The sequence below is a fragment of the Bubalus kerabau genome, chromosome 14, assembly GCF_029407905.1.
Source record: "Bubalus kerabau isolate K-KA32 ecotype Philippines breed swamp buffalo chromosome 14, PCC_UOA_SB_1v2, whole genome shotgun sequence".
NCBI lineage: Eukaryota > Metazoa > Chordata > Mammalia > Artiodactyla > Bovidae > Bubalus > Bubalus kerabau.
The window spans coordinates 65,781,110-65,807,449 of NC_073637.1; the positions used below are offsets into that span (position 1 = coordinate 65,781,110).

Here is a 26,340-nt window from a genome sequence, read left to right on the forward strand (position 1 = left end):
GGATACACGTATGAATCTGAATCTGACCTGAGTCCTGCTTTCAGACAACTTATACTAGGAGTGACCAAAGTGTAAGAAACAGAAAGTGTCTTAAAAGAGATAGCAATAAAGTGTGATATGAACACTCAGAGGAGAGAACACAGTGGGGACTCTGCTGGTGGTCCAGTGGTTAAGATTCCACACTCCCAATGCAGGGGGTGCAGGTTTGATCCCTGGTCAGGAAACTAAGATCCAAAAACTAAGATTTTTGGGGTGGCCAAAAAATAAAAAAGAAGAAAGAACACAGTGGCTTCCAGGAGGGGAAAAGAATCTTCAGCTGGGCCTTGACAGCTGGGCAGCTTTTGGAAATGGTTGGAGGTAGGAGTGGGGATGAGAACATTTAGGGTAGAAGGCAGAGGAGGAGAATCCACAGAGTGGAGAAAGCAGCAGAAGCCGTGCTTGGCTTCGAGTGTCAAGGAAAATGGTTTGGAAGGGGGTTGGAGCCAATTAAGGGGCACGGGCCTCATGTGTTTACTCAGCCTCCTATCCAGAGCCTCCTCTAAGCCCACAGGTCTGTTTTTCGGGACCAGGATACAAAGACATAGGTGAAGGCGTTGGGGTAGGCACTGGACCCAAATGCAGGCAGTAGACTGGCTAGTAACCTGTAGAACAAAATCAACCAGGCTAAGACTTCTTTCTCGAGAACCTCAATAAAAATGGTTCTGGTCACTATTGCTACATCACAGGTTATCCCCAAATATAGCTACATTTGCTCTGCCAGGGAAGGACGGGGCCATGATACATACAAGTGTTGTGCTCAGACTCTTGTGACCCCATGGACTGTAGTCCGCCAGGCTCCTCTGTCCATGGGATCTTCCAGGCAGGAATACTGGGATGGGTTGCCACGTCCTTCTCCAGGGGATCTTCCCAACCCAGAGTTAGAACCCAAGTATTCTGTGGTTCTGCACTGCAGACAGATTCTTCACCCGCTGAGTCACCTGGGAAGCCCTCCCTTCTCCAGGGGATCTTCCTAACCCAGGAATCAAACCCGGGTCTCTGGCATTGCAGGCAGATTCTTTACTGTCTGAGCCACCAGGGAAGCCCCTGAGCCATCATAACATGAACCAAATAGCCCTCAAAGCCATATTTATCATCATCGAGCTTTTTGGAGAAAGTTTACCAGCTGTGCTCTAGGAAAACCAGTCCAGGAGCTGTGTGTAGGATGGGCTGGCAACAAAGAGAGTGGAGGCGAGAAGATGCATTGAAGGCCAGTGTCAGGATCTGGTAGGAGGTGGAGAGGGAGTGAAAAAAGGAAAGGGTATGTCCAAGGTTAACCAACAGGTCTGGACGCTACTTGTGCAAGGAGAACCCAGAGAACCTGAAGCCTGCACATCCAGATGGCTGTTCATTGTGCTCTTCACTGATATCTAGCAACAGGAAAAGCAGAAACCTGTCTTCATGTTTCCCACCAGACCCAGGGGAAGGTAGGTATAAATGGATGTGCAGCCATGACCCAGGATGCTATGCTCTGAACTGCTTCTGGGATCAGGTAATAGCCAGAAACAAAAATGAGAAAACAGACCATGAAAATGAAGGTAATTTCAAAATTTTTCAGATCCTTTTCTTTCTTTTTAATTGAAGTACAGTTGATTTATAGTGTTGTGCTAGTTTAAGGCATACTGCCAAGTGATTCAGCTATTTATATTCTTTTCCAGATTCTTTTCCATTATAGGTTATTACAAGATATTGAATATACTTTGCGATACAGTAAGTCCTTGTGTATCTATTTTATATACAGTAGCTTGTATCTGCTGACCCCAATCTCCTAATGTATCCCTCCCCTACTCCTTTCCCCTTTGATAACAGCAAGTTTGTTGTCTATGTCTGTGACTCTGTTTCTGTTTTATAAATAAGCTCATCTGTACCCAGATTTCTCAAATGCCATGAAAGAAGGATAGGTGGCCACTGTCCCCACCCGCACCCCTGCTCTTGAGTGGCTCATGGTTCTCGTCCCAAAACAATCCAGTATCTCTAACAGGCTTCTGGGGCCTCAACCTCTTATCACACTTCTTTCTACTTCCTCTCTGAAATCTCCATCAGGGAAGCCACATTGGCTTTGGCAAGGCCTCAGGGAAGATGGGGAACTGGGCTGAATCTGGCTGGAGTTCTTATTGGTGGACTGAAGAATAACCATAGGCTAACACATCTTATTCATTTTTCACTTTCATGCATTGGAGAAGGAAATGGCAACCCACTCTAGCGTTCTTGCCTGGAGAATCCCAGGGATGAGGAGCCTGGTAGGCTGCCGTCTATGGGGTCGCACAGAGTTGTACATGACTGAAGTGACTTAGCAACAGCAGCAGCAGCAGCAGCAGCTACACATCTTAATCTCATCAATGCAGGATCCTGTACACACATGATCAACATCCTCCACAAGAATGGTACTCTGAGTAGATATGATGGGGGTCCATGGGAAAGAGAACCAGGAAAGAGGGTCCACAGGGAAAGAGAACCAAGCATGACTTTCTTGACATAGGAGAAGCCATTTTGGTCTAAGCCATTTTGTGATCTAAGTCTGGCCAAAATACATGGGCCTAAATGGGTCTCAGTGATTACTGATCTTAAGAGCACGGAGAAGGCAATGGCACCCCACTCCAGTACTCTTGCCTGGAAAATCCCATGGATGGAGGAGCCTGGTGGGCTGCAGTCCATGGGGTCGCTAAGAGTCGGACAAGACTCAGCGACTTCACTTTCACTTTTCACTTTCCTGCATTGGAGAAGGAAATGGCAACCCACTTCAGTGTTCTTGCCTGGAGAATCCCAGGGACGGGGGAGCCTTGTGGGCTGCCGTCTATGGGGTCGCACAGAGTTGGACATGACTGAAGCGACTTAGTAGTAGTAGTAGTAGTAAGAGAACAAAAGAATGCAGGAACAAATAACTGCTATTAGGCAAGAGAAGTAACAATAGTAAAAATAATGTATCAGTTGTAAAGATTCCTCAGTTCAGTTCAGTCACTCAGTCCTGTCCAACTCTTTGCGACCCCAAGGACTGCAGCACGCCAGGCCTCCTTGTCCATCGCCAACTCCCGGAGCTTGCTCAAACTCATGTGTATCAAGTTGGTGATGCCATCCAACCCATTCATCCTCTATCGTCCCCTTCTATTCCTGTCTTCAATCTTTCTCAGTGTCAGGGTCTTTTCTGAGGAGTCAATTCTTCACATCAGGTGGTCAAAGTATTGGAGTTTCAGCTTCAGCATCAAGCCTTCCAATGAATATTCAGGACTTATTTCCTTTAGGAGTGACTGGTTTGATTTCCTTGCAGTCCAAGGGACTCTCTCAAGAGTCTTCTCCAACACCACAGTTCAAAAGCATCAACTCTTCAGCACTCAGCTTTCTTTATAGTCCAACTCTCACATCCATACATGACCACTGGAAAAACCATAGCCTTGACTAGATGGACCTTTGTTGGCAAAGTAATGTCTCTGCTTTTTAATATGCTGTCTAGGTTGGTCATAGCTTTTCTTTCAAGAAGCAAGCATCTTTTAATTTCATGGCTGAGTCACCATCTGCAGTGAATTTGCACCCAAAAAAATAAAGTCTCTCACAGTTTCCTTGTTTCCTTGTCTATTTGCCATGAAGTGATGATGCTGTGAAAGTGCTGCACTCAATATGCCAGCAAATTTGGAAAACTCAGCAGTGGCCACAGGACTGGAAAAGGTCAGTTTTCATTCCAATCCCAAAGAAAGGCAATGCCAAAGAATGCTCAAACTACCGCACAATTGCACTCATCTCACACGCTAGTAAAGTAATGCTCAAGATTCTCCAAGCCAGGCTTCAGCAATATGTGAACCGTGAACTTCCTGATTTTCAAGCTGGTTTTAGAAAAGGCAGAGGAACCAGAGATCCAATTTCCAACATCCGCTGGATCATGGAAAAGGCAAGAGAGTTCCAGAAAAACATCTATTTCTGCTTTATTGACTATCCAAAGCCTTTGACTGTGTGGATCACAATAAACTGTGGAAAATTCTGAAAGAGATGGAAATACCAGACCACCTGACCTGCCTCTTGAGAAACCTATATGCAGGTCAGGAAGCAACAGGTAGAACTGGACATGGAACAACAGACTGGTTCCAAATAGGAAAAGGAGTACATCAGGGCTGTATATTGTCACCCTGCTTATTTAACTTCTATGCAGAGTACGTCATGAGAAACGCCAGACTCGAAGAAGCACAAGCTGGAATCAAGATTGCTGGGAGAAATATCAATAACCTCAGATATGCAGATGACACCACCCTTATGGCAGAAAGTGAAGAAGAACTAAAAAGCCTCTTGATGAAAGTGAAAGTGGAGAGTGAAAAAGTTGGCTTAAAGATCAACATTCAGAAAACAAAGATCATGGCCTCCGGTCCCATCACTTCATGGGAAATAGATGGGGAAACAGTGGAAACAGTGTCAGACTTTATTTTGGGGGGCTCCAAAATCACTGCAGATGGTGACTGCAGCCATGAAATTAAAAGATGCTTACTCCTTAGAAGGAAAGTTATGACCAACCTAGATAGCATATTCAAAAGCAGAGACATTACTTTGCCAACAAAGGTCCATCTAGTCAAGGCTATGGTTTTTCCTGTGGTCCTGTATGGATGTGAGAGTTGGACTGTGAAGAAGGCTGAGCGCCGAAGAATTGATGCGTTTGAACTGTGGTGTTGGAGAAGACTCTTGAGAGTCCCTTGGACTGCAAGGAGATCCAACCAGTCCATTCTGAAGGAGATCAGGCCTGGGATTTCTTTGGAAGGAATGATGCTAAAGCTGAAACTCCAGTACTTTGGCCACCTCATGTGAAGAGTTGACTCATTGGAAAAGACTCTGATGCCGGGAGGGATTGGGGGCAGGAGGAGAAGGGGACGACAGAGTATGAGATGGCTGGATGGCATCACTGACTGGATGGACGTGAGTCTGAGTGAACTCCGGGAGTTGGTGATGGACAGGGAGGCCTGGTGTGCTGCTATTCATGGGGTCGCAAAGAGTCGGACACGACTGAGCGACTGAACTGAACTGATGATACTGGATACCATAATCTTGTTCTTTTGAATGTTGAGTTTTAAGCCAGCTTTTTCATTCTCCTCTTTCACTTTCATCAAGAGGCTCTTTTAGTTCTTCTTCGCTTTCTGCCATAAGGGTGGTGTCATCTGTATATCTGAGGTTATTGATATTTCTCCCAGGGAAGTAAAGATTTCTAGTAGTAAAGATTAGCCTGAAGATAACCACCAGATAGACTGGAGCCTAATGATATTGTTTATTTCTGGCCTTTGTGACATCAACTAAAGCTTGGACTCTGTTGACCTTTGCCCCAGTTCTATGCTGAATTCTCTGCCAAAGCCTTTTCATTAATATACATATATGCTTAGATTAAAACTTTCCCAATTTTACTGTTCAGGGAGACACTAATTTGGGAAAGATACTCGGTGTTTTCCTTACTTGTTGAAAGTAATGAATTCTTCCTTCTCCCAATCTTTGGCTTGGTTGTGTCTTTTGGATCAACACCCACCAAGAGGCAAACACAGTTTTTTTGGGTATTTGTTACAATTGATGAATCTACATTGACACATCATAATCACCTGAAGTCCATAGGCTTCTTTCTTGGTGTTGTACAATCTATGGTTTTGACAAATGTATAGTAACATGTATCCACCATTATAGCATCACACAGAGTAGTTTCATGGCCCTGAAAGGCCTATGTGCTTCCTGTTCACCATCCCTCTACCCCTAGCCCTTGGCAACCACTGACCTTTTACTGTCCCCCTAGTTTTGCTTTTTCCACAGAATGTCATATAATTGGAATTAGACATTATATAACTTTTCACATCAGTTTTTTTCACTTGCTGATGTTCAGTCACTAAGTCATGTCTGAGTCTCTGCAACTCCATGGTCTGCAGCATGACAGGCTCCTCTGTCCTCCACTATCTCCCAGAGCTTGCTCAAACTCCTGTCCACTGAGGCGATGATGCCATCCAACCATCTCATCCTCTGTCGCCCCCTTCTCCTCTTGCCTTGAATCTTTCCCAGCGTCAGGGTCTTTTCCAGTGAGTCAGCTCTTTGCATCCGGTGGCCAAAGTAATGAAGCTTCAGCATCAGTCTGTCCAATGAATATTCAGGGTTGGTTTCCTTTAGGATTGACTGGTTTGATCTCCTTGCTGTCCAAGAGACTCTCAAGAGTCTTCTCCAGCACTACAGTTTGAAAGCATCAATTCTTTGGTGCTAATTCTTAGTAATACACATTTATGGTTCCTCTGTGTCTTTCTTGTCTTGATAGTTCATTTCTTTTTAGCACTGAATCATATTCCCTTGTCTGAATGTACCACAGTTTATTGATCCATTCACTCACTTTCAAATAATTGTTGCTAATACAATTATGAAAAAATTATTATCTATTATATCAATTAAGAATGAAAAATAAAAAGAAAGGTTTGGTTTTACCTTCACTTATTCCTTCTATGTGCCTCTTTTATGTAGCTCCAAGTTTCTAACCTACATCATGTTCCTTCTCTCTAAAGAACTTAACATTCTTGCAATGCAGATCCATTGGCAAAAAAATTCCCTCAATCAATTTTTGTTTGTCTAATTATTCCTCGTTTACTATTGAGGGTTAATTTCACAAACAGAACTGTTGTTTTTTTTCTCTCATCATTTTAAATGTTTCACTACATTCTCTTCTTGCTTGCCTGGGTTCTGAGGAGAAGTCAGATATAATTCTTATCTTTGCTCCTCTCTTTCGGTAAGATTTTTCCCCTCTGACCTTTTTCAGGATTTTTTTTTAATCTTCTATTTTCTCTAGCTTGAAAATTATAAGTTTAGATGTAGGGTGTTTTTTTTTGTGTTTTTTTTTTTTTGCTGTTATTCTGCTTGGTGTTGTCTGAGCTTCTTGGATCTGTGTTTTGGTGTCTAACATTAACTTCTCAATCATCATTGTTTCAAATTCCTCAGCCATGTCTATTAAAAAGTCCATCAAAAGCATTCTTAATTTCTCCTGTGCTTCTGTTTTGTTTCCTGTTATAGTGTTTTAGATCTCTAGCATTTCTTTATTCTTTCTTAGAATTCCATCTTTCTGCTTCCATGTGTGTGTATGTGCATACTAAGTTATTTCAGTTGTGTCTGATTCTTTGTGCCCCTATGGACTGTAGCCCACCAGGCTTTTCTGTTCATGGGATTCTCCAGGCAGGAATACTGGAATGGGTTGCCATGTTCTCCAGGGGATCTTCCAGACCCAGGGACTAAACCTATGTCTCTTGTGGCTCGTACATTACTGGCAGATGCCTTACTGCTGAGCCACTAGGGAAGCCCCTCTCTGCTTACCTTGCCCATCTATTCTTGCATGCTGACTACTTTGTCCATTAGTGCCCTTAACATATCAATTATAAGTTGCTTCAAATTCCCAGTCTGATAATTCTAACATCTCTGCCATAACTGAGTCTGGTTCTGATGCTTGCTTGCTCTGACCCTTCAAAGTGTGTTTTTAATTTTAAATTAAAAAACATTTTTTTCTTGATAGCCAGATATAATGAATTGGTTAAGAGGAACTGCTGTTCCTTTGGTGATGTGGTGAATTGCAGGGCAAGGGGAAGCATTTTATAATCCTAAGATTAGAGCTCAGTCTTTTAGTGAGGCTATGGCTCTGAACTGTGAACTTCACAGGTACTTCTCAGCACTCCCCTCTCTTTAGGTGGGCAGGATGGCTGGAGGGAGCTGGAGTTGGGGACTTCCTTTCTCCTATGTGGAAGGCTACAGCCAGCTGAAGTCAGTTTGGATCTGATAAAGCTCCAGCATGTGAGGCTCTGGTTAAATAGTTTCTCTTGAGAGTGGATCTTGTTAAGAACAGAATGCTCAGAAGTATTTCAAAATGGTTCCTCTTCCCCTCCCCTTACCAGAAGCATGGGGGAATTTTTCTCCAGTGTTCACTGTAAGAATCCAGTAGAGCTCCAGGAAGTAAAACTCACAGAAGTTTCAGGTGTCCTGATGACTGGATCCCTCTGGAATTTTTGACTTGCCCGCACTGAGCCTCCAGTAATTCATCAGTTACAGTTCAGGTTTCCCTAACGTGGCGCTGGTTCCCATGAAGGGTTCTTCCTTGGTAAGTTGTGATGCTCTGTATTTGCCTGTCACTCTTGCCAGTTTAGGGGACAGTGATTTGTCCTGTGACCTCACTTCCATATGGATCTAAAAAAGAGTTGCTAACTTTGCAGTGTGTTCAGTCTTTTACTTGTTGCTAGGATGGAGTGGTGACTCTCACACTTCTTACAATGCCAGACCAGAAAGCAGAAGTTCTGTCCATATGTTTTGAAAAGTAGAAGGACAGCTGATACGTATTGAGCACCTGCCCTAAATCAGGTGCTTTACCTGATCCGCTATTTCCTTTTTTCCTTTTAATAGTCCTCTGTGGAAGATGTGACTCTCCCCATTTTGCAGATGAGAAACTGAGAGTTACAGGAGAAAGGCACTTGCTCAAATGTTCACGACAAGTACATGGTCTGCTTCACTCCAGATCCCATCTGATTCCATCTATGTTCTTATGTAGGAAATAAAGGAGGAATAAAGGGCAGAAGTAAGCAACAAAAATCATTTCCCATGATTATAAAAGCAGTTCATACTGTAACATTTATGAAGAAAAGAACTTTTGTGTGATTAGATTCTACAGAGATGAGTGTTGGTAAAGTCCCAGGGACTGAGTTTTTAGCATACTGCTCCTTAGACATAGTGCTAAGTCGTTTCAGTCATGTCCAGCTCTTTGTGACCCCATGGACCATAGCTCACCAGGCTCCTCTGTCCATGGGATTCTCTAGGCAGGAATACTGGAGTGGGTTGCCATTTCCTCCTCCAGGGGGTCTTCCCAACCCAGGGATTGAACCTGTGTCCCTTATGTCTCCTGCGTTGCAAACAGCTTCTTTACCACTAGCACCACCAGGGAAGCCAGACATAGACTGGGCATTTAATAAATTCTTGCCAAATGAATGAATGAATGAATGAGCATTCCATCCAGTGTGTTGTATGTCATTAAAGCATTCTTTCAGTGGGCCTGGCACTGTGCTAAGTACTTTGCATTCTTTATTTCATGTAATCTTCATAACAGCACAAGGGAGGGGCAATTTTTTTCTCTGTTTTTATTGTTGAGGAACCAGAGACTTAGAAAAAAATAACTTTGTGCAAGATCAAATAACTAACAACTGTAGAGGTGGGGCTTGGGCTAGACCTGTACAGTTCATGCTCTACACCTGGACTGTCCTTCCTGAGAGGAGTAGGGGAGGGGCTTCCTCCACACACCCACCTCTGTGGGCAGGCACCGTTGCTGATGCTCCCACTAAGTGCCTCACATCCCTTGCACGGGATAGGCCCTTACCTCCCCCAGATGCCTTCTCTAAGGGTGCAGAACTGAAGATGTTTAAAGCTTCCCCTAGACTGCAGTTCATGACCTCACAGAATCAGCTAAGCTAGAGAATCAGACAGAGGGTCTCTTTCCGACCCTTGGGCATCAGATGGATGGAGCACAGGATTAAAAGAAGGTCCAGCTACAGAGACCTGGAGCCAGGCTGGCCGTGTCATCCTGGGAAAGATCATTAACTTCACCAAGACTCTGTTTCCTTCTCTATTGCATAATAATCAGATTAAGAATAACGATTTCTATCTCTTGGGGCTATTATGATAACTCAGTGAGACTGGGCAGAGGAAGGTTCTTTGTAACTGGGATGCACTCTACAAGTGACTCAGTTCCCAGAGCCCAGGACAGAGGCTATTTCTACTCCACCCTGCATCTCTTCATAAGGGGACGGGAACACCTTTCACGAAGCAAGGATTTCCCAGGACCTGGTATTTTGCCCGTGTCTGGTTTCTGACCCCAGCATCTGAAAGAGTAGGCAGTGAAGGAGCTATAGCTTCTGAGAAGCTATAGCTTCTGGCTGTGGTCGTCCCTGTGGAGGAGTGGGGTTCGAGGCCTATCTGAGGTCCTTGCTGCTGCTACTGCTAAGTCACTTCAGTCATGTCCGACTCTGCAACCCCATAGACGGCAGCCCACCAGGCTCCCCCGTCCCTGGGATTCTCCAGGCAAGAACACTGGAGTGGGTTGCCATTTCCTTCTCCAATGCATGAAAGTGAAAAGTGAAAGTGAAGTCACTCAGTCTGTCCAACTCTTAGCGACCTCATGGACTGCAGCCTACCAGGCTCCTCCATCCATAGGATTTTCCAGGCAAGAATACTGGAGTGGGGCGCCATTGCCTTCTCCGATCTGAGGTCCTTACATCTTTAGAAACCTAGAAAATTTAGCCTCTCTTTTCTCTCCCTTGATGATCACTGACACCTCTCTCTACTCCCTGCACAAGCCTACTAGTTTCTCTCCTCCTGTAGAAGGTAAGGCTGAACCATTGTAAGTGACATGGGGCTTTTCTCTCCCTCAGGACACTAATAATCATGCCAAGACCCTCTGTTATTGCTACTCCACCCTGGGACAGCCAGTGTCTTCTGGGAGCAGGTGTGGGTGAGTAGGATTGTTTAACCCCTTAATCTACATTCCTATCCACCCAGAAGCACAGAAACTACACAACACAACACAGCACACACACACACAAGTTAACTAGTCAGTCTTCCTGCACCTCATTCTTCACAAACTATTGCTCAAAGAGTATGGTTATCAGAGACTGCTTGGGGAACAGTGTTCTGCTCTGAACTGAAAAGCTTAACTTAGACAGAGTGGCCAAGATGGTGGAGTATGAAGACCCTGAGCTCACCTCCTCCCACAGTCACATCAAAATCAAGTATTTACAGCAAAATTATTGAGAACAAAGACCCGAAGCCTAGTGGAAGAGATTTCCTACAACTAAAGATATAAAGAAGAAACCACAACAAGATAAATAGTAGGTCTGGAGACATGGTATAATCAAGACCCATATCCCCAGGTAGGTGGTCCACAAATGGGAGGATAATTAAAATTGCACAGGTTCTCCTAAGGATCAAAGGGTACAAGCCCCACAGCAGGCTCCCCAGCCTTGTGGCTCTATACCAGGAAGACAAACCCCCAGAATGTTTGGCCTTGAAGACCAGTGGGGCTTACTTTCAGAAGAGCCAGAGAACTGTGAGAAATAGAAACTCTACTCTTAAAGAGCACACACAAAATCTCACACACTCTGATACTCAGAGAAGAAGCTCTAAGTTGAAAGAATCTTGGATCAGACACACCTTCTGATCTTGGAGAGCTTCCCAGAGAAACAGAGGCAATTGGAGCTCACCCTGGGGACACAGACATGGGCAGCAGTCACTTGGAGAAACTTATTCTACCAAGAGGACTCTGGAGCTACCAAACACTATTTTGGAATCCCCTCTCTAACTTAGCGCTAGGTCATGGCCCCACCCACCACGTTGTCAACACCAGTACTGGAACACTTCAGGTCAAGCAGCTAGCCAGGTGGGGATACAGCCCCACTCACCAGCAAACCAGCTGCCCTGGGACACAGTGCCATCCACCAGAGGACCCAGGACTTGGCCCCACTCAACAGAAGACCAACACCAGCTCCCAGACCCTAGGCCCTGCCTCCAGGGACCCCAGGGCCCACAACATCAAGTGTACTGCCATTCATACCATAGGAGTCTCAGAAGGAGAAGAGCGAGAGAAAGGGGCAGAGAACACATTTGAAGACGTAATAACTGAAAAGTTTCTTAACTTAGGAAAGGGAACAGACATCCAGGTCCAAGAAGCATAGAAAATCCCAAACAGGTGGCTCAGTAGTAAAGAATCTGCCTGCAACACAGGAGACTTTGGAAATCCAAACAGAATCAATCCAAAGAGGGCCACACCAAAACACATTGTAATAAAAATAACAAAAATTGAATATAAAGAGAGAATCTTAAAAGCAGCAAAGGAAAAAGCAACAAGTTATGTACAAGGGAATGTCCATAAAGCTATCAGCTGATTTTTTCAGTAGAAACTCTGCAGGCCAGAAGGGAGTGGCCCAATATGTTTAAAGTGATAAAAGGGAAAAAACTACAAGCAAGAATACTCTACCCAGCAAGGCTTTCATTCAGAAATGATGGAGAGAGCTTTACAGAAAAGGAAAATCTAAGAGAGTTCAGCACCACCAAACCAGCTATATAAGAAATGTTAAAGGAACTGCTCTGAGCAGAAAAGAAATGAGAAATATAAAAATTATGAAAGGAAAAATCTTGCTGGTAAAGGCAAATATACAGTAAAGAAGGTAAATCAACCAGGTATAAACCTAGTAGGAAGTTTAAAAGACTAAAGTAGTAAAGTCATCTATATCCACAATAAGTAGTTAAAAGAGATACAAAACAAAAAGATGTAAAATATGATGTTAAGAACAGTAAAAGGGGAGGGGAAGAGTAAAAATTCAAGGTTGTTAAAATACATTAAACATTAAGAGATCAGCAATTTATAATTATATACATACATTATATACATTATATATATATATGTATGTATATATATAGCTATATATAGACTTCATGCTAATCACAAACCAAAATTCTGTAATAGATACACACAGGAAAAAGAGTGAAGAATCCAAATGTAACATAAAGATTGTCATCAAATCATGAGAGAAGAGAGCAAAAGAAGATAGGAACAAGAAAGCACTACAAAAACAACCTCAAATCAATTACCAAAATAGCAATAAGTACATTTCCCATCAGTAGTTAACTCTTAAAGTAAATGGGCTAAATATTCCAGTAAGAAACCTAGAGTGGCTGAATAGATACAAAAGAAAGACCCACATATAAACTACCCACAAAAGACTCACTTTAAATCTAAAGACACACAGGTAGAAAGTGAGGGGATGGACAAAGGCATTCCATGTAAATGGAAGTGAAAAGAAAGCCAGAATAGCTTCATAAATATAAAACATTCTATCCCAAAGCAGCAGAATACACATTGTTCTCAAATGTACATGGCAAATGCTTTAGGATAGATCACATGCTTGGCCACAGAACAATTCTCAGTAAATTTAAGAAACTGAAGTCATATTAAACAACTTTTTTGACCACAATGCTTTGAGACTAGAATTCAACCACAGAGGGGAAAAACTGCAGAACACGAACACATGGCACAGTATGCTACTAAATAACCAATGGAACACTGAAGAAATCAAACAAACAAACAAAATACCTAGAGACCAGTGAAAATGAAAATGCAATGATCCAAACTCTAGGGACACAGCAAAAGCAGTTCTAAGAGTGAAGTTTACAGTGATACAAGCCTACCTCAGGAAACAAGAAGAATCTCAAATAAAAAACCTAACCTACACTTAGAGGAACCAGAGAAAGAATAAACAACCAAAATCTGTAGAAGAAAAGAAATCATAAAGATCAGAGCAGGAATAAATGAGATAGAGACCAAAAAAAAAAAAAAAAAAAAGACCAATGAAGCTAAGCTGATTCTTTGAATGGGTAAACAAAATGGACAAACCTTTACCAGAAGGTTTTCTTTTTATCAAGGAAAAAAGATAAAGTCAGAAATGCAAACTTCACAGCCAACACAACAGAAATTCAAAGGATGTCATGATACCCCTATGAATGATTGTATGCCAATAAAATGGACAACCTAGAAGAAATGCCTAGAAATATATAACCCTCTAGGACTAAATCAAGAAGAAATAAAAAAAAAACAGAGCAATTACTAGTAATGAAATTTAGTTATAAAAAAGAAAAATTCCCAAAACAAAAAAATCCAGAATCAGATGGTTTCATAGGTAGAATCCAGCAAACATTCAGAGAAGAATCGACACCTATCCTTCTCAAATTATTCCAAAAAATAGCAGAGGAAGAAATTCTTCCAAACTGATTCTATTAATACAAGGCCAGCATCACCTGACACCAAAACTAGACAAAGATAACACAAAAAAGGAAAATTACTGACCAATATCACTGATGAACATAGACGCAAAAATCCTTATCAAAATATTCAGTTCAGTTCAGTTCAGCTGCTCAGTCGTGACCGACTCTTTGCAACCCCATGAATCGCAGCATGCCAGGCCTCCCTGTCCATCACCAACTCCCGGAGTTCACTCAGACTCACGTCCATCCAGTCAGTGATGCCATCCAGTCATCTCATCCTCTGTCATCCCCTTCTTCTCTTGCCCCCAATCCCTCCCAGCATCAGAGTCTTTTCCAATGAGTCAACTCTTCGCATGAGGTGGCCAAAGTACTGGAGTTTCAGCTTCAGCATCATTCCTTCCAAAGAAATCCCAGGCCTGATCTCCTTCAGAATGGACTGGTTGGATCTCCTTGCAGTCCAAGGGACTCTCAAGAGTCTTCTCCAACACCTCAGTTCAATAGCATCAATTCTTCGGCACTTGGCTTTCTTCACAGTCCAACTCTCACATCCATACAGGACCACAGGAAAAACCATAGCCTTGACTAGATGGACCTTTGTTGGCAAAGTAATGTCTCTGCTTTTGAATATGCTATCTAGGTTGGTCATAACTTTCCTTCCAAGGAGTAAGCGTCTTTTAATTTCATGGCTGCAGTCACCATCTGCAGTGATTTTGGAGCCCACAAAAATAAAGTCTGACACTGTTTCCACTGTTTCCCCATCTATTTCCCATGAAGTGATGGGACCGGATGCCATGATCTTTGTTTTCTGAATGTTGAGCTTTAAGCCAACTTTTTCACTCTCCACTTTCACTTTCATCAAGAAGCTTTTTAGTTCCTCTTCACTTTCTGCCATAAGGGTGGTGTCATCTGCATATCTGAGGTTATTGATATTTCTCCCAGCAATCTTGATTCCAGCTTGTGCTTCTTCCAGTCCAGCGTTTCTCATGATGTTCTCTGCATATAAGTTAAATAAACAGGGTGACAATATACAGCCTTGACATACTCCTTTTCCTATTTGGAACCAGTCTGTTGTTCCATGTCCAGTTCTACCTGTTGCTTCCTGACCTGCATACAAATTTCTCAAGAGGCAGATCAGGTGGTCTGGTATTCCCATCTCTTTCAGAATTTTCCACAGTTTATTGTGATCCACACAGTCAAAGGCTTTGGCATAGTCAATAAAGCAGAAATAGATGTTTTTCTGGAACTCTCTTGCCTTTTCCATGATCCAGCGGATGTTGGAAATTGGATCTCTGGTTCCTCTGCCTTTTCTAAAACCAGCTTGAACATCAGGAAGTTCACGGTTCACATATTGCTGAAACCTGGCTTGGAGAATTTTGAGCATTACTTTACTAGCATGTGAGATGAGTGCAATTGTGCAGTAGTTTGAGGATTCTTTGGCATTGCCTTTCTTTGGGATTAGAATGAAAATTGACTTTTTCCAGTCCTGTGGCCACTGCTGAGTTTTCCAAATTTGCTGGCATATTGAGGGCAGCACTTTAACAGCATCATCTTTCAGGATTTGGAATAGCTCAACTGGAATTCCATCACCTCCACTAGCTTTGTTCGTAGTGATGCTTTCTAAGGCCCACTTGACTTCACATTCCAGGATGTCTGGCTTTAGGTCAGTGATCACACCATTGTGATTATCTGGGTCATGAAGATCTTTTTTGTATAGTTCTTCTGTGTATTCTTGCCACCTCTTCTTAATATCTTCTGCTTCTGTTAGGTCCATACCATCTCTGTCCTTTATTGTGCCCATCTTTGCATGAAATGTCCCCTTGGTATCTCTAATTTTCTTGAAGGGATCTCTAGTCTTTCCCATTCTGTTGTTTTCCTCTATTTCTTTGCATTGATCGCTGAGGAAGGCTTTCTTATCTCTTCTTGCTATTCTTTGGAACTCTGCATTCAGATGCTTATATCTTTCCTTTTCTCCTTTGCTTTTCGCTTCTCTTCTTTTCACAGCTATTTGTAAGGCCTCCCCAGACAGCCATTTTGCTTTTTTGCATTTCTTTTCCATGGGGATGGTCTTGATCCCTGTCTCCTGTACAATGTCACGAACCTCATTCCATAGTTCATCAGGCACTCTATCTATCAGATCTAGGCCCTTAAATCTATTTCTCACTTCCACTGTATAATCATAAGGGATTTGATTTATGTCATACCTGAATAGTCTAGTGGTTTTCCCTACTTTTTTCAGTTTAAGTCTGGATTTAGCAATAAGGAGTTCATGATCTGAGCCACAGTCAGCTCCTGGTCTTGTTTTTGTTGACTGCATAGAGCTTCTCCATCTTTGGCTGCAAAGAATATAATCAGTCTGATTTCGGTGTTCACCATCTGGTGATGTCCATGTATAGAGTCTTCTCTTGTGTTATTGGAAGAGGGTGTTTTCTATGACCAGTGCATTTTCTTGGCAAAACTCTATTAGTCTTTGCCCTGCTTCATTCCGTATTCCAAGGCCAAATTTGCCTGTTACTCCAGGTGTTTCTTGACTTCCTACTTTTGCACTCCAGTCCCCTATAATGAAAAGGACATCTTTTTGGGGTGAATATTATATATATAATATATTATATATATAATTATATATATATAATATTAATATTAATTTATATATATTCATAGAAAATCCTAAAGATGTTACCAAAAGCCTACTAGAACTCATCAATGAGTTTGAGAGTTTCAGGATACAAAATTAATATACAGAATATGTTGCATTTCTATATACTAACAACAAACTATCAGAACAAGAAATTAAGGGACTTTGCTGGTGGCTCAGTGGTAAAGAATCTGCCTGCCAATGAAGGAGACGACGAGTCTGACCCCTGATCCAGGACGACCCCACATGCCGTGGAGCAACTATGCCCGTGCACCACAGCTGTTGAGCCTGAGCTCTTGAGCCTGGGAACCACAACTACTGAGCCCGCGTGCCACAACTGCTGATGCCTCCATGACCAGGAGCCCGTGCTCTGCAACAAGAGAAGCCGCCACAGTGAGAAACCCACACGCTGCAACAAGAAAGTAGCCCTCGCTTGCCACTAGAGAAAAGCCAGCACCTCAATGAAGACCCATTACAGCCAAGAATAAAATAAATAAACAAAAGTAAACAATGAAGAAATTAAGAAAACAATCTCATTTAAAATTGCATCAAAAAGAATGAAACATTTAGGAATAAATCTAATGAATGAAGTAAAAGAGTGTTTTCAAAAAACTGTAAGACACTGATAAGAAAAATTGAAGATGACGCAAACAGGTGGGAGATATATCATGGATTGGAAGAATTAATTTTATTCTAGTGACCATACTATTCAGAGCAATCTGAAGATTCAGTGCAGTCTATCAAAATACCAATGACATTTTTCACAGAACTACTGCTGCTGCTGCTGCTAAGTCGCTTCAGTTGTGTCCGACTCTGTGCGACCCCAGAGACGGCAGCCCATCAGGCTCCCCCGTACCTGGGATTCTCCAGGCAAGAACACTGGAGTGGGTTGCCATTTCCTTCTCCAATGCGTGAAAGTGAAAAAAGTGAAGTCACTCAGTCATGTCCGACTCTTAGCGACCCCACGGACTGCAGCCCACAAGACTCCTCCATCCATGGGATTTTCCAGGCAAGAGTACCAGAGTGGGTTGCCATTGCCTTCTCCATTTTCACAGAACTAGAAAAAGTAATTCTAATAATTGTATGGAAACACAAAAGACTCGAAATAGCCAAAACAATCTTAAGAAAGAATAAAACTGGTGGAAACACCTACCCTGACTTCAAACTATACTGCAAAGCTACAGTAATAAAAGCAATGTGATACTGGCCCAAAAGCAGACACACAGATCAATGGAACAGAATAGAGAGACCAGAAGTAAACTCACTTTTGTGTGGGCAGTTAACATACCACAGAGTAGGCAAGAATATATAAATGGAAAAAGACAGCCTCTTTAATAAATGGTGTTGGGAAAATTGGACAGCTATGTGCAAAGGAATCAAGCTAGACTATTCTCTTATACCAAAATCAAAATGAGTTAAAAACTTAAATGTAAGACTTGAAACCATTAGACTTGGAAGAAAACATAAGCATTACACTCTTTGACATCAGTCTTAGTAATATTTTTTGTATATGTCTCCTTAGGCAAGGGAAAGAAAAGTAAACAAACAGGACTACATCGAACTAAAAATTTCACATGGTGGAGGAAACGCTCAACAAAACAAAAACACCATCTACTAAATGGGATAAGATATTTGCAAATGATATATTGACAGGACTAATGTTCAAAATATACAAAGAACTCATGCAACTCAACTTCAAAAAAAAGAAGCTATACAGTGTGATTAAAAATGAGCAAAAGATCTGAATAGACATTTTTCCAAAGAGGACATACAGATGGCCAGCAGGCACATTAAAAGATGCTCAACATTACTAATCATTAGAGAAGTGCAAATCAAAAGCACAATGAGATATTTCAAATCTGTCAAATGGATATTATCAAAAAGACAAAAAAATAGCATCTGTTGGTGAGGATATGGAGAAAACAGAACCCTTGTACACTGTAGATGGGAATATAAATTGGTACAGCCATTATGGAAAAGAGAATAGAAAGTCCTCAAAAAAATTTAAAAAGAAAGTATCACATAATCCAGCAGTCCACTCCTGGATATTTATCTGAAGAAAATGAAATCTCTATTTAGAAAAAATACATGCACCCTTAGGTTTATAACAGCATTATTTATAATAGCCAAGATGTAGAAGCAATCTAAGTGCCTATCCAGAGATGAATGGATAAAGAAGATATGATATATATATATATATATATATATATATATATATACACACACACACATATATATATACACATACACAGATACATACACATAAAATGAAATACTACTCAGCCATAAAAAAGAATTATGTCTTGTCACTTGTAACAACATGGATAGACCTAGAGGGAGTTATTCTAAGTAAAAGAAATCAAAGAAAGACAAATCCTGTATGGTTTCACTTATATGTGAAATCTCAAAAATAAAGCAAATGAACCAACATAACAATACAGAGTTACAGATGCAGAGAACAAACAAGTGGTTGCCAGAGAGGAAAGGAGAAGGGGGAGGAGAGAATTAAATGAGGGAAACTAAGAACTACAGACTTCCCGTTGCAAAATAAGTGAATCATGGATATGAAATGTACAATGTGGGAACATAGTCGATAATATGTGGTATCTTTGGAAACATATCATACCTAGATTTATCATGGTGATTATTTTAAAGTGCATAGAAATATCAAATCACTATGTTGTGTCCCAAGAAGTAACGTAATATTATACATCCATTATAGTTCAAAAACAAAGGAACAAACTTACAGAAAAAGAGATCATATTTATGGTTATTGGGGGCAGGAGGTTTGGGTAAGAGAACTGGATGAAGGCAGTCACAGACTTCCCATTATAAGATAAATAAATACCAATATAACATGATAAATATAATTAATGCTGCTATGTATTTAATATAAAAATTGTTGCAAGTAAATCCTGAGTCCTCATCACAAGGAAAACTATATATATTTTTTATTTCTTTAATTTTGTATCTATATGAGATGATGAATGTTCACTAAACTTACTGTGGTAATCATTTCATGATGCATAAGCCAAATCATTATGCTAAATGCCTTAAAGTTATACGGAGCTATCGGTCAATTATATCTCAATAAAACTTGAAGAAAAAAGTTTGATGTAAGACTTATGACTCAGAATAGAGCTAGTGCTGTGTATCATATGGAATTCCTTATCACTTTCCACCGGAGGTTTGTTCCTGAAAGAAAGTTTTCTCCTATTTTCTCTTGTTAAAAGGCAAGATCAGCCAAGGACATCTCTTGAGGTTGAAACGTAGCTCGGAGAATTAACATTCTATTAGATCCCTGGATAATAACCAAAGATCCCTCTGGAACCTTTGTCTAAAGACAGTTGCCAAATGTCCCAGTGACAAGTCAATATTGATGATCATGCTGCTGCTGCTGCTAAGTCGCGTCAGTCATGTCTGACTCTGTGCGACCCCATAGACAGCAGCCCACCAGGCTCCCCCGTCCCTGGGATTCTCCAGGCAAGAACACTGGAGTGGGTTGCCATTTCTTTCTCCAATGCATGAAAGTGAAAAGTGAAAGTGAAGTCGCTCAGTCATGTCTGACTCTTAGCGACCCCATGGACTGCAGCCTACCAGGCTCTTCCCCCCCATGGGATTTTCCAGGCAAGAGTACTGGAGTGGGTTGCCATTGCCTTCTCCGATTGATGATCATATTTATAATTAAATACATTATGTAAGTACAAACTATAGCAGCAACAGTTACAGCAGGATTCTTTTTAATCTCCCTCTGCCAACTATTAGTAACTGAGCCTCCCATACAGTTTCAGAGCAAAACATAAATAAAACAAAATCTCATCATGTTACATGTATGTACTTTCTTTATTTTTACTTATAGGTCATAATATCCCTCCTATTACGAGAAATTCGAATATGGTTGATTAAATAACTAAAGCAAGAATTTCCAATTTATCTGTATCATTCAGTCAAAAAATATTTTGCAGAGAGTTCCCTTGTGGTCCAGTGGTTAAGAATCCACCTTGCAGTGGAGGGGACACGAGTTTCATCCCTGGTTGAGGAACTAGGATTCTGCATGCTGCAGAGCAACTAAGCCTGTGCATCACAACTAGAGAATCCTCATGCCGTAACTATGATCTGGACTAATAATATCAACCCTAAACACAGACATCTGTATATTAACACTTCATTATGGTGAGAGACAGTGACTAGCTCATGAGAGTGATCAGGAGAGGAGAATATCTTACTAACAAACAACTCTTTTGGAGAACTCTCTAAGAATACTAATATTTTTGCAACTTTGTGTTTCCAAAAGATTATCAAGATTCATCAGCATCATAGAATTTGTCAAGGATCAGGAATCTTGAGAGACCATTTTAGAATTCTGCCTACTGCACAGATGTCAGTGCCTACATAGTCTTTAAACTACTCGCTTCCTCTCTCTGAAGCTATGGGCGTTGGTTCTGAGCCCAGGCAGACAAACAAAAATGATATCACATACACGCTGTGGAAAAACGTATACACAAAGCAGAAAGAAGAAGTGATCTACTATGCACAGGTGGTGGGGCTGCCGAGGGGATATTTAAAGGAAGTTTCAAGAAGTGATATTTCAACTGGATGGTTAGAAAAAGAACCATGCCTTCACATTTTTGTCTACACTGTCTGGGACAGTCTTAAGGTACATAACAGACCCCTGTTGGTATTTATTGAATGACCTTGTAGGTGTCTTCTAGTGGAGGAGGGGAAAGAGAATTCTAGGAGAGTGAATCTCATGTACTGAGACCCAAAGAGTTGTTGTTGTTGTTGTTGTTTTTAATAAGCATTTGTTTCTATTTGTATTATTTTTATTTATTTTATTGCCTTGTCACATGGCATGTGGGATCTTAGTTCCCCAACAAGGGATTGAACCTGCAGCCCCTGCATTGAAAGTGTGGAGTCTTAACCACTGGACTGCCAGGGAAGTTCCCGGAGACCCAAAGATTTAAAGCCACTTGCTATGTTCAAGGATCAGTGAGAAGTGTCAGATTATCTAAACATACAAGGCAAGATATGGCAAGAGAAGAGGGAGAAGATGGGGCCAGAACATGGGAGGCCTGGAATATGGTGCTAAGGAGATAAGACTGTATTTTGTAAATGAAGAGGGATACTTGAAGAGCTTTAAGGAAGTGAAAAAGAAAAAGACAGATTTGTGTTTGAGAAAATTAGCTCCAGTGGAAAGCATGTGTGAAGGTTACTTTGAGGTGAGGGTTAGGATGGATGGGAGTGAGGCTAACCCAGGGCTGTAGGAATTAGTGGAGTACAGTAAGGGAGGAGGGTCTACACCAAGACAATGTCAGTGGGATGGAGAAGGGATTGGCTCCGAAAGCTAGTTGGGAAGTAGAGGGACTGAAGAGCATGGCTGGGAAGAAGAGTTGGTTGAATATGAAGGATGACAAAGTCATGAAGGATGACCTGAAGATGACTCTGGTTTAGGAGATGGAAAAATGATGAGACCTTCCGTTGACCTTGAAGTCTAAGAAGAAGAACAGGTTTGAGGAGGAGGAGGGTGTTGGCAGTGATGGAGAGAAGGGCAGCTGTGAATGACAAGTACACTTTGGGGCATATTGAGTTTGAGATGCTTGTGGAACATCCTAACAGAATCCAAGAGGAGGCTGTCGAGTTCTGAGCTCTAGAGCTTAACAGGGGTGGATATACATTGGATTCTCTAACTCCTAGGTGACCAATCAAGTCTTAGCATTGGATTATCACAGAGGGATGGTGTACCAAGTAAGAAAACAAGGAAGCTGAATATAAAACCATGAGTCACCAAAAGTTTGCCATGTTAAGGACAGAAAACATGAACTGGAATCAAAGGTGGGAGAAGAGAGGCTTTGATGGGAACCAGTGAATCTGGGAATGTGTAGTGACCACAGAAGGTAAACAAAGAAATGAGCTTCATGGTCAGAAGAAACTGTGCCCATGAAAATATTTGCTGGTATTGACTTCACTGGCTTGAATTGGTTAAAAAAAAAAAAAAAAAAAAAGTCTAGGGAGGGCAAGACCCACCAGACCATGTGTAATTTAAACACAAAAACTCTAAGTAAATTAGCTCGTAGGACCGATTGTCACAGATTTCTTTACTGGGTTAGGAAATACTTGGTTTCACTGGGTTCTATTCTTCTGAGGAAAAAAAAAAAAAGAACTTAGAGTGAAAATGTATGATTCTCCTTTGATCTCTGTAATTAATAGATTTGACTCAAGTATTCATCAGCCCTTAATGAAAATCAGTGGTATTCCTGTTACTTTCCATGGTTTGTTTTCTCATAAGTTGAAGAACAAAAGAGTATCTTTCATAATATCATCAAGGGTAAAACAGGATGTCACAAGAAGAGAGATCCCTGTGGAATAATAAAATTTTTTAAACAGGGCTGATCCATTTTTAATTTAGTTTTCCTTTGCCCATGTCAGTTCAGTTTAGTTTAGTCACTCAGTCGTGTCCAACTCCTTGTGACCCCATGGACTGCAGCACGTCAGGCCTCCCTGTCCATCACCAACTCCTGGAGTTTACTCAAACTCTTGTCCATTGAGTTGGTGATGCCATCCAACCTTCTCATCCTCTGCCATCCCCTTCTCCTCCCACCTTCAATCTTTCCCAGCATCAGGGTCTTTTCAAATGAGTCAGTTCTTCACATCAGGTGGCCAAAGTATTGGAGTTTCAACTTCAGCATCAGTCCTTCCAATGAATATTCAGGACTGATTTCCTTTAGGATGCACTGGTTGGATCTCCTTGCAGTCCAAGGGACTCTCAAAAAGTCTTCTCTAACACCACATTTCAAAAGCATCAATTCTTCGATGCTCAGCTTTCTTTATAGTCCAACTCTCACATCCATACATGACCACTGGAAAAACCACAGCCTTGACTAGGTGGACCTTAGATGGACCTTTGTTGGCAAAGTAATGTCTCTGCTTTTTAATGTGCTGTCTAGGTTGGTCATAGCTTTTCTTCCAGGGAGCAAGCGTCTTTTAATTTCATGGCTGTAGTTACCATCTGCAGTGATTTTGGAGCCCGCAAAAATAGTCTGTCACTATTTCCATTGTTTCCCCATCTATTTGCCATGAAATGATGAGATTGGATGCCACGATCTTCGTTTTTTGAATGCTGAGTTTTAAGCCGGCTTTTTTACTCTCCTCTTTCACTTTCATCAGGAGGCTCTTTAGTTCTTCTTGGCTTTCTGCCATAAGCGTGGTGTCATCTACATATCTGAGGTTATTGATATTTCTCTCAGCAATCTTGATTTTAGCTCGTGCTTCATCCAGCCCGGCGTTTCTCATGATGTACTCTGCATGTAAGTTAAATAAGCAGGGTGACAATATACAGCCTTGACGTACTCCTTACCCTATTTGGAACCAGTCTATTCCATGTCCAGTTCTAACTGTTGCCTCCTGACCTGCATACTGCCCATGTCAGACTCCACCAAACAAGCTGAATGTGAAAGTTGTTCAGTCATGTCTGACACTTTGCAACAGCATGGACTGTACCGTCCATGGAATTCTACAGGCCAGAATACTGGAATGGGTAGCCTTTCCCTTCTGCAAAGTAGCCTGAATAAATACTAGCAATTGCTGTGCCCCACCAAAATTTGGACATGCTTCAAACATCTCCAAAGAAGGACAATATGCTTTTTCGAAAAAATATAAAGATGAAGTTAACCAGGTGCGTGTAAATTCACCACAACCTCTCCTCATTATCCAGAGGGGATGGCCCATGATGATAATTTAGTTAAGGCCAAGTTAATCCAAAATGCAGAGATTCAAGTGCCAAGAAGCCAGTGTGTCTCTGCTTTTCTCCTCTGCTCCCTGGAAGCTGACGTCTTGCTAAGCAGCTGGCTAAGTATTCGCATTCTTGGTGACTTGGAGGAGGCAGGAGCCTTGGCAAAGCAGCAGTAACACACACTGAGGCACCTCACTTCTTGTCCTCTACAGTCCCCTCAAACAGTAAGAATGTCAAACCTTCAGTTCTAGAATGAGACTGAGGGTGTTTATGTGAAATGATTCTCTGTGTGTGCTCGGTTGTTCAGTCGTGTCCAACTCTCTGTGACCCCATGGACTGTAGCCTGCCAGGCTCCCCTATCCATGGAATTTTCCAGGCAAGTATACTGGAATGGGTCGCCATGTCCTCCTCCAGGCAATCTTTCCAACCCAGGTATCAAACCCTCATCTCTTGCACCTCCTGCATTGGCAAGTGGACTCTACCACTACCTGGGAAATTACACTATTTCTCTGCAGTTCAGTTAGCAGGTGGCTGTGTGCCTGGGTTCGCACCAGCAGATGAGAGGATTGGGGAGGCTCTTGACCAGTGGAGCCAATAACGTGGTCAAGAGAGACCCGACCTCAGGAAAGAGGAAGAGGCCCGAATGAGCGAGCGGCAGGGGAAGCAGCAGCGGAAATGCCAAGCGCTCCTGGAGCCCATGAGAACAGAAAGCCGAGGTCAGGGAGCCCATTCACCAGAGCAGAAGGGGAGCCTAAGAAGAACACACACAAAGCTGGAAAAAGAGAAAGCACAGCATATTTCCTTAGCAAGAATGAGAAAGCCACTCACCCTTCTCCTCCCCTCCCCAAACACGCGTGGAGTTTGGTTTCACTCATCTCTTTGAGGAGGTGTTCCCCTATGCGCTCCGGCCTACCGATTTACAAGAACATGTATTCATCACTCCCATTAAAAAGGAATGTGAATGTCACCCATGCCTAGTTTCTCAAGTAGGGCAGGTTTGAGTACTTTATTTCCTGCCACATGAAGGTTTGCTGTCAAGCTGAGGTGATCACATGCAGTGGGCTGAGCAGAAGCAGACGGAGTCCAAACGCTGGCCCTGTCACTCTCGGTGTGACCTTGGATAGGCTCTTCATAGAGCTAAACACTCCGTTTTCTTATAGTATGAATTATAACATTCCAGATCCACAATCCCTTTGTAGCAATTCTGAAATCCAAAGGGCTCCAAAACCACAGATTTTTTTGTAAACTTGTACAAAATTCATTTGATGGCAAAACCTGATCTGAACTAATAATGTAAGACTTAGTTTTCATTTATCCCATTAAACATGATTATCTGGAAGTTTGCTGCAGGAACATCAGTGTTTGATAACGGATGGATATTATGGGGCTGTTATCAATAATCCAGTATATGCACTGATTTGTCTCTCCCAAATATGAACCATTTTGAATTCTGAAGCATACCAGGGACCTGTGTGGAATCTGAATAAGAGATTGGGGACCTGTTCTTTGGGGTTGTAGGAAGTACTAAGGGAAAATAATGTGTATCAGGTGATTCTAACAATGCCTTGTTGCTGCTGATACTTAGTCACTAAGTTGTGTTTGAATCTTTGCAACCCCAAAGACTGTAGCACACCAAGCTCCTCTGTCCATGGGATTCTCCAGGCAAGAATACTGGAGTGGGTTACGATTTTCTGCTCCAGGGGATCTTACTGACCCCAGGCTCAAACCTGCATCTCCTGCATTGGCAGCAGATTCTTTACCACTGAGCCACCAGGGAAGCCCACAACAATGCCTGGCAGTTTGTAACTGCTCAAGAAATACAAACTAGAATTTATTATTATAATGCAGATTGGAGTGCTCTGCCCCGATCCTGTTACTCTGGAGTTCACCCAGGGGAAACATTGAACCCTGAGGTTCTGACTCCCCATCCACCAACTGTATCACTGAAGAGTCTGGACTTTTTGAGGAAAAAACCTCCCTGGAAGGCCGTGTGTACATTCCTGCAGGCACTGTGGAGTTGAGACCCAAGACCCAAAGCCAAGAAAAAAATTCCAAATGCACAACATTTGAGGATTACAAGGACAGGGAATGAAAGAAGGGCTGAAACTGGACATGCTCCCTCCCAAAGGTGGTGAGGCCTGGTGGAGGGATTTGCCCTTGGAGCCAGAGAGATCTC

General features: G+C 42.0%; 1 long non-coding RNA gene across 1 annotated transcript; it reads left to right on the forward strand.

Annotated features, from left to right (window-relative positions):
- Positions 1 to 6,883: 6,883 nt before the first annotated feature.
- Positions 6,884 to 25,945, forward strand: LOC129627013 (uncharacterized). Its single transcript, XR_008702383.1, has 3 exons — positions 6,884 to 8,104; positions 10,419 to 10,498; positions 24,685 to 25,945. It is a non-coding gene; the product is annotated as an uncharacterized LOC129627013 (long non-coding RNA).
- The last annotated feature ends 395 nt before the right edge of the window (positions 25,946 to 26,340 follow it).